Consider the following 6,812-nt stretch of genomic DNA (forward strand, 5'->3'; position numbering starts at 1 on the left):
AAAAATCTTCCTATTCTAAGGAAAGATAAAGAAGCTGACACCAGGAAACCAGATGAGAAGGAAGATGAGACGATGCCCGATGTGGAAGAAACTATGGATCCTATTGATCCCCCTCTACAAGAGCCTTCCTCTTCTAGGAAGAGGCCCTCATGGCTTAGGGGGACACTTGATGATGCCGTAGGACATATTGCACCTAGAGGGACTTTCTGTGAAAGTAAGAAGCCAACCACTTATCACGGATACTTGACCATTATGAGCACCATCATTCAAAATGAGCCTTCATCGTTCGAAGAAGTCGTGAAGCATCAAGTATGGAAGGATGCTATGAATGAGGAATACAAGTCCATCATGAAGAATGATGTCTGGGATATGGTCTCCAGACCCCATGACAAAACAGTTGTCACCTTGAAATGGCTTTACAAAATCAAGCATGGAGCTGATGGGAATGCTGAAAAGTACAAGGCTCGCTTTGTTGCTCGAGGCTTCTCACAAAAGGAAGGTGTAGATTATGATGAGATATTTGCACCTATTTCCTGATACACCACCATCTTCTCGATCGTAGCCCTTGCCACTTCACAAGGATGGAACCTACATCAGATGGATGTCAAGACCGTGTTCTTGCATGGTTTGATTAAAGAGAAAGTCTATGTTGAACAACCCAAAGGGTTTGAGATTCATAATCGGGAATCTCTTGTATGCAAGTTGAAGAAAGCCCTCTATGGGTTGAAGCAAGCACCCCAAGCTTGGTATGAGTGGATCGATAGCTACTTGATGAAGTTGGGATTCACTAGGATTGAAGCCGATCCAAACCTTTACTTTAAGGTTGAAGATGATAAGCCTCTGATACTGGTGTTGTATTTGACAACCTATTTCTGACAAGTGCAGACCCTCTCATTCACAAATGTAAGAGGGAGTTGGCTTCCAAATTTGAGATGAAGGACCTAGGAATGATGCGCTATTTCCTAGGGCTGGAGGTATGGAAAAATCCAGCAAAATTTTCTATCTCAAGGAAAATACGTAGTGAAGATTTTGGAGAGATTTGGTATGGTGGACTGCAAGCCCGTGACAACCCTGATGGAGCTTAAATTCAAGAAGTTATGAAATAGATCTGCCAAACCTTCTTTAGGAAATGCTTCTAAGTTTCGTCAACTCATAGGAGCATTGATGTTCTCGGTGAAATCCCGTCGAGATATATGTTTTGCAGTCAACACGTTAAGCCAATATATGGTTGAGCCTCATCACTCACATTGGATTGGTGCCAAGAATCTCTGAGATATCTTCGGGGAACAATCACTCATGGGTTGAGATACACTGTCGGAGATGTGAGGCTATGTGGATATTCCGATGTTGATTGGGTAGGCAGTGTGGTGGACTGAAAGAGAACTTTTGGGTGTTGTTTCTCTTTTTGTTATGCCTTGATATCCTAGATGAGCAGGAAGCAGAAGTCGGTGGCTTTGAGCACCATTGAGGCAGATTACATTGCTTCGAGTATGGCCTCCTGTGAGGCTGTCTGGTTGAGGAATCTCTTCAGTGAGTTGTTTTGACATAAATTGGGTACTAACATAATCCTCTGCGACAACCAGAGTGGGATTCGTTTGTCCAAGAATCTTGTATTTCATGATTGCTCCAAGCACATCGATATTAGGTACCACTTTATCTGGGATATGGTACAACGAGGAGCAATAAGGCTCCATCATATTGGGACTGATGAGCAGGTCGTTGACATTCTAACGAAGCCCCTGGGAAAGGTAAAATTCTTGAATTTTCGAGAACGACTATCCGATTTTAACATGTATTCATGGAGATATGAAATTATTTGTATTTCTCGACAATTTGTCAAGGTTGTCTAGCAAGTAAAGTTGTGTTTCAGACACCCAACTAAACCCCAACGTGGCATATAAATAGAAGAGACCTTGAGGCATTAGTTCACTCATCTAATCCCCACATCTCTTCTCCTTGTCTCTTGGGTATACAAAGGAAAAAGGATGCATCTCTCACATGGGAAAGAAGACACAACTAGGGCGACATTGTGAGAGGACGCAATTAGGGCAGTAAGGATGCATGAAGGTACAACAATCTTGTTTGGGGTGATTTAGGCATGCTTTGACCAGCATATTGCCCCCATTGACTGTGGATTTGTGTGGGTAGCCTCTCCTAGGCTAAGGACAGCCTATGTTGACTTGTTGGAGAGCCGATTTGGGACAGCATTGATTAGTTAGGGTTGGCTGTAGTATGTTGTAGCATTGAATATTGTTTTAACCATATTACGTTGACTGTTTTTGGCTATTTTCATTGATGTCGGAGACTGAGTTCTCCTAGGTTGTCTTGGACACATTTGGGAGTTGATTGATCACCCTTGATATTGTTGTTCAAGGGTTTCATTATTGCTTTTGTAAATCACATACTTGTGATATTGTATTATATCTCTCTCTTTTCTAAATTATTGAAGAATATAGAAGAATTAATCAAATGATTTCCCTGAATTGGGGTTTGTCCCTGGCTAGCGCCACATATTGTGTCTCTTGTCTTGGCTTGTCTTCTATTGTTTTCATTTAGGTTCTATCATCATTTTACTTTCATGTTAATGTGATTTCTATACTAGACATTGACATTGGGCTAATAAGAAGAATTGAAGTATATTGCTCTTAAGCATAGAACATGCCATAATTTAACAGGAAAATAATGACTCCAGGTGACACAGTAAGTTGTGATGGTGACTGTAAAGCCCTCGCATATATCCCTGTAGTTTTGATCTAGGCATATATATGTGTATCTCAGTGATCTCACACTATTACAGTCTCGACATAATAAGGAGCAGCAGTAATCATTACAGTCTCGGCTTAAATGGAAAGTAAGATCTCAGTGCAGGAAAGAAAGTAATCACAATTTTGGTGAACCTAATTCATGGCAGTCAATGCATATATGTGATGGAAAGAATCTCAGAATCCTTACTGTCTTCATATAGCCTCGGTCTCACTGTCTCAGTTTAAGAAGAATCACATTGATCCTATCGTTGTCCTCACTGTCTTGGAACTTTTGTCATAAAGTACATTCTCTGCTGCTCACAGTCAGCATGATGATGTTTCCAGCTAGGGTACAGTGATGATCCAAATATGGTGTAGCAGCAATGAAGCCCTTGGTGCATTGATCAAGGATGAAAATCAAGGTAACGATTATGATCTCAATGAAAAAGTCAAGATCACTTATGTGGAAATCTCAAGAGAAAATCATGGTGCAGCAATGATGTCAACAGTAATGAAGATCTTAATGAGGCAGAGGTGCAGCAAGGATGATGATCCTAGCAGTGATGAAGAAGAGGATTGACGTCTTGGTCTTGGAGAGTCAGATTGTGTCAAGGGTCATGGTTTGGTATTCATCAATGGAATATCTATAAGAAGAATTTTGTGTGGGTTTTCCTCTCCAAGAGGGAGAGGTACTAGCCCCAGTGAAAAGCCAAATATTTGTGTTCTTGTCTCTTTTGTTTTTGGTAGAAGTTTTATGAGGTAAACACACACACTAATAATGGATGGAACATTAAGTTAAGATAAATTGTATAAATGCTTCACAAATTGTTATCATAGTAAAGAAGAATCACCTTATTATGTTTGCCCTAGATTCTTCAACATGGTATCAACTTCCTTCATAGAGAATATGATCGTCTAAACTGATAATTACTTTCTAATGATTTCTTTAACCAAGTTCACTTATGTCACATACATCATTAAGTAATTATACATATAAAATCTCAACAATAATGCAATAATGATATTAGGATCATAAAGAGACAGCCAAGCACAAACGAGACACAATTTTACATTGTGAAAACAAAACTTGGGAAAAAGCCACCAATCTTTTCTTGGGAGAAATTGTTCGATTCAGAAAAAGTACAATATGATTTTCTAATCAAATTGGCTACATAATCCGCATAGGAAAAGTTTGGCCTTACTGCTGCTACCAAGAATTTTGGTCAACCTCAGTCAACAGGGCCGAAACTCAGCCTACTGCAGCTGCCCAGAAACTCGGTCAACTGCCCAGGAAACTTGGTCAAACTACCCCGACAGAGCTCAGTCAACTGCTTCAGAAATTCGGGCAAACAGTGCCTCAGAAATTTCGGTCAAAGAGTGGTCAACACTAGTCAAACTTTTTTCTTCTTCTCTCTCTCCTTCGCACATGTGAACTAAAAACAAATTATTTTTGAGTGATCTGAATTGATGCCAAACAAATGGAGGCCGAGTTTGTATTTATAATGGTCATGAAGTGCCCAAGGGGCACATATCCTTGTGCTGGACCGACTTTAAATTTTTTGGAGGAAAATTTGAATTAAATTTCTTCTTCTTAATTTTTCTTTTAGGGTCGCGACTTGAGTAGCTGGGAATACTAATCGCAACTACCCAAAAAAATCAAAATAGGCTATAATAGAATCTGGGAGAAAAGGCATAAAAAAAATCAACATAGGCTATAATAGAATCTGGGAGAAAAGGCATAAAAAAGAGAGAGTTGAGAGAGTGTGGGTCCATTGCATGTAAGCTAAGACTGATTAACTGAAAGAGAGGAAGGTTCAAACAAAATGGTGGGAAGATCATATATGTAGCCCAGTTAAGCCAAATAAGAGATAGTGTGAGAAGGTAATATCCAAGGCCACCAATTCAAGAATGCTATGGTTGTCTTGGATATCGTGAAATCACCAAAAATTCAGAAGCCTAAGGGAAATTATTATAAGCATTGGTTTGCAGATTAATAACTTGACATAGTTTTATTCCTGTGAGGGTTTTTCCAGCTTAAAAAATTTGTATGCATTATGATATGTTGTAAGTGTTGTTGCACATTTATCTGTCCAGCTTTGCTTGGGCTGCATATAACATAGAGATCCATATAAGCATGCATGCATGGGTATTTTCTTCCAATAGTAGTTCAATTAAATCTGTAGTGAGATACATTCCGACTTTTCCACTGGAATACAAACCATAAATTCATCCTTTGGTGAACATAGTTAACCTTAATAAAACCGCAATTTGATGTTAATACAACAGTTTGGGTCAAGAAGAGAATAAAATGTTGTCAGGGTTAAACTCATTGTTAGTTTGATATTGTACCTGTTTATGAAAATAAATCCATTTAAATGAATTCATTGAGACTTTAGAAAACTTAATGTTGGAAAACTAAGCTCCGCAAGGGAAAAGTTTAAGATTTCAACTCAAAATTGGCAAAATCTCTATCGCAAAATAATTAAAAATGATGTCATTTCCTTCAAGTTTTTGCATTTATTTTATACCCTAGCAAGTTTTTCCATCCACTCATGAGTTGCACTCATTAGGGAGAAAATAACCCATGAGTACTCATAAAATCAACTCATTTTGGCTAGTTTGACTCATGGACAGAAAATCAGACTCAGGACAGAGTTAATTTGGCTTGAAAATAAGCCCAAGTATGGTTTGGCTTGGGAGTAGACTTAGTGATTTTTTTCACCAATTAAGAAAATCCGAAAAAACAAAAAAAAACACACCCAAAAAAAAAACAAAACAAAACAAAAAAATAGAAAAAACAAACAAACAACAAAACAAAACAAAACAAAAAAACAAACAAACAAACAACAAAACAAAAAAAAAATAAACAACAAAAAACAGACAATAAAAACAAAACAAAAAAAAAAAAAAAAACAAAACAAAACAAAAACAAACTTTTTATGTCAATATAAGAAGTAATCTCAAAATTATATACAATTGTTCACCAACTGTGCATGAGTGTGTATCAAAAGTTAAGGCTTATATTTCATATACAAATTGGCTAAACATGTCAAACAAAATAACTTCAAGAAGTATGAACATAAAATAGCCCCTAGATGGGAAGAGTACATTATCCTTTACTATTGGCCTTCACACATTTGACTATGCAAGAACTGGTTGCAAATTAAATTGACACTTTTAATGTTTCCAACTATGTTTCTACACTTCCATTCCACTACATTTTTTGATAGCTTCTGCCAACATTTCACTGAAGTTGAACCTTCATCTTTTGGCCAAATCCCATGCGCTCTTTGCACATAGTAGAGCATGTGAAATACATGCATGGTATGAACATATGTGCATACATGCATCTATCAAAGTGTGTGTGAGAGAAAGAGAGATCCAGAAAACAAATCAGGCAAGACAGGAGTTAAAGTATTACTAAACAGATTTCACAATCAACAGAGGTACAACAATCAGGATATGAGAATATAAACAAGTTTGTTACATGCCTGGGTGTCTAGAAATGTGCAATTTGCCTCCAAATCAACATCCATTTCCCTAAATTCAAAGGGAAAATCATCTGCAGATGAACCACTGTAAATATCAGCATCACTAATTGATTTTTGTTGGCTTAGACTGCGTGCTGCCAGGCATGGCATCATCCCTCAGTTCTTGTCTACTTGACACTAGTGGAAATCTTGAGCTTCCTTGTTCTCTAGAATGCCACATATTGTTAACCATGTCATTTCCAACATTCAGACGCCTTTGTAGTTCTGCCACATACTGTAGAACATAGATATCCAATTAATTCAACAGCAATACTTCATCAGTTGTGATTATACACCTTATTTGATCTAGATTCACAACAATTTCTCTCTCTCATCCCATAATAGTGGAAGAATATACAAATAATGGATCCAAAAGATGAAGATCCCTAATCGGAAAGTCACAACGCTTCATTATTGTTAATTTATCTACCTCCAAAACTTGAGAACTCCCATTTTTATCTATTCTTATCCATAACTGAATCCCCTGCCCTCTCTTTTTAACTCCCAAAAGGTCTTTTCCTTGAAACAAAGACCTGCC

The sequence above is a fragment of the Pinus tabuliformis genome, chromosome J (genome assembly GCF_031772625.1).
Source record: "Pinus tabuliformis cultivar Carrire ecotype Pingquan chromosome J, CPIR1, whole genome shotgun sequence".
Classification (NCBI taxonomy): Eukaryota; Viridiplantae; Streptophyta; class Pinopsida; order Pinales; family Pinaceae; genus Pinus; species Pinus tabuliformis.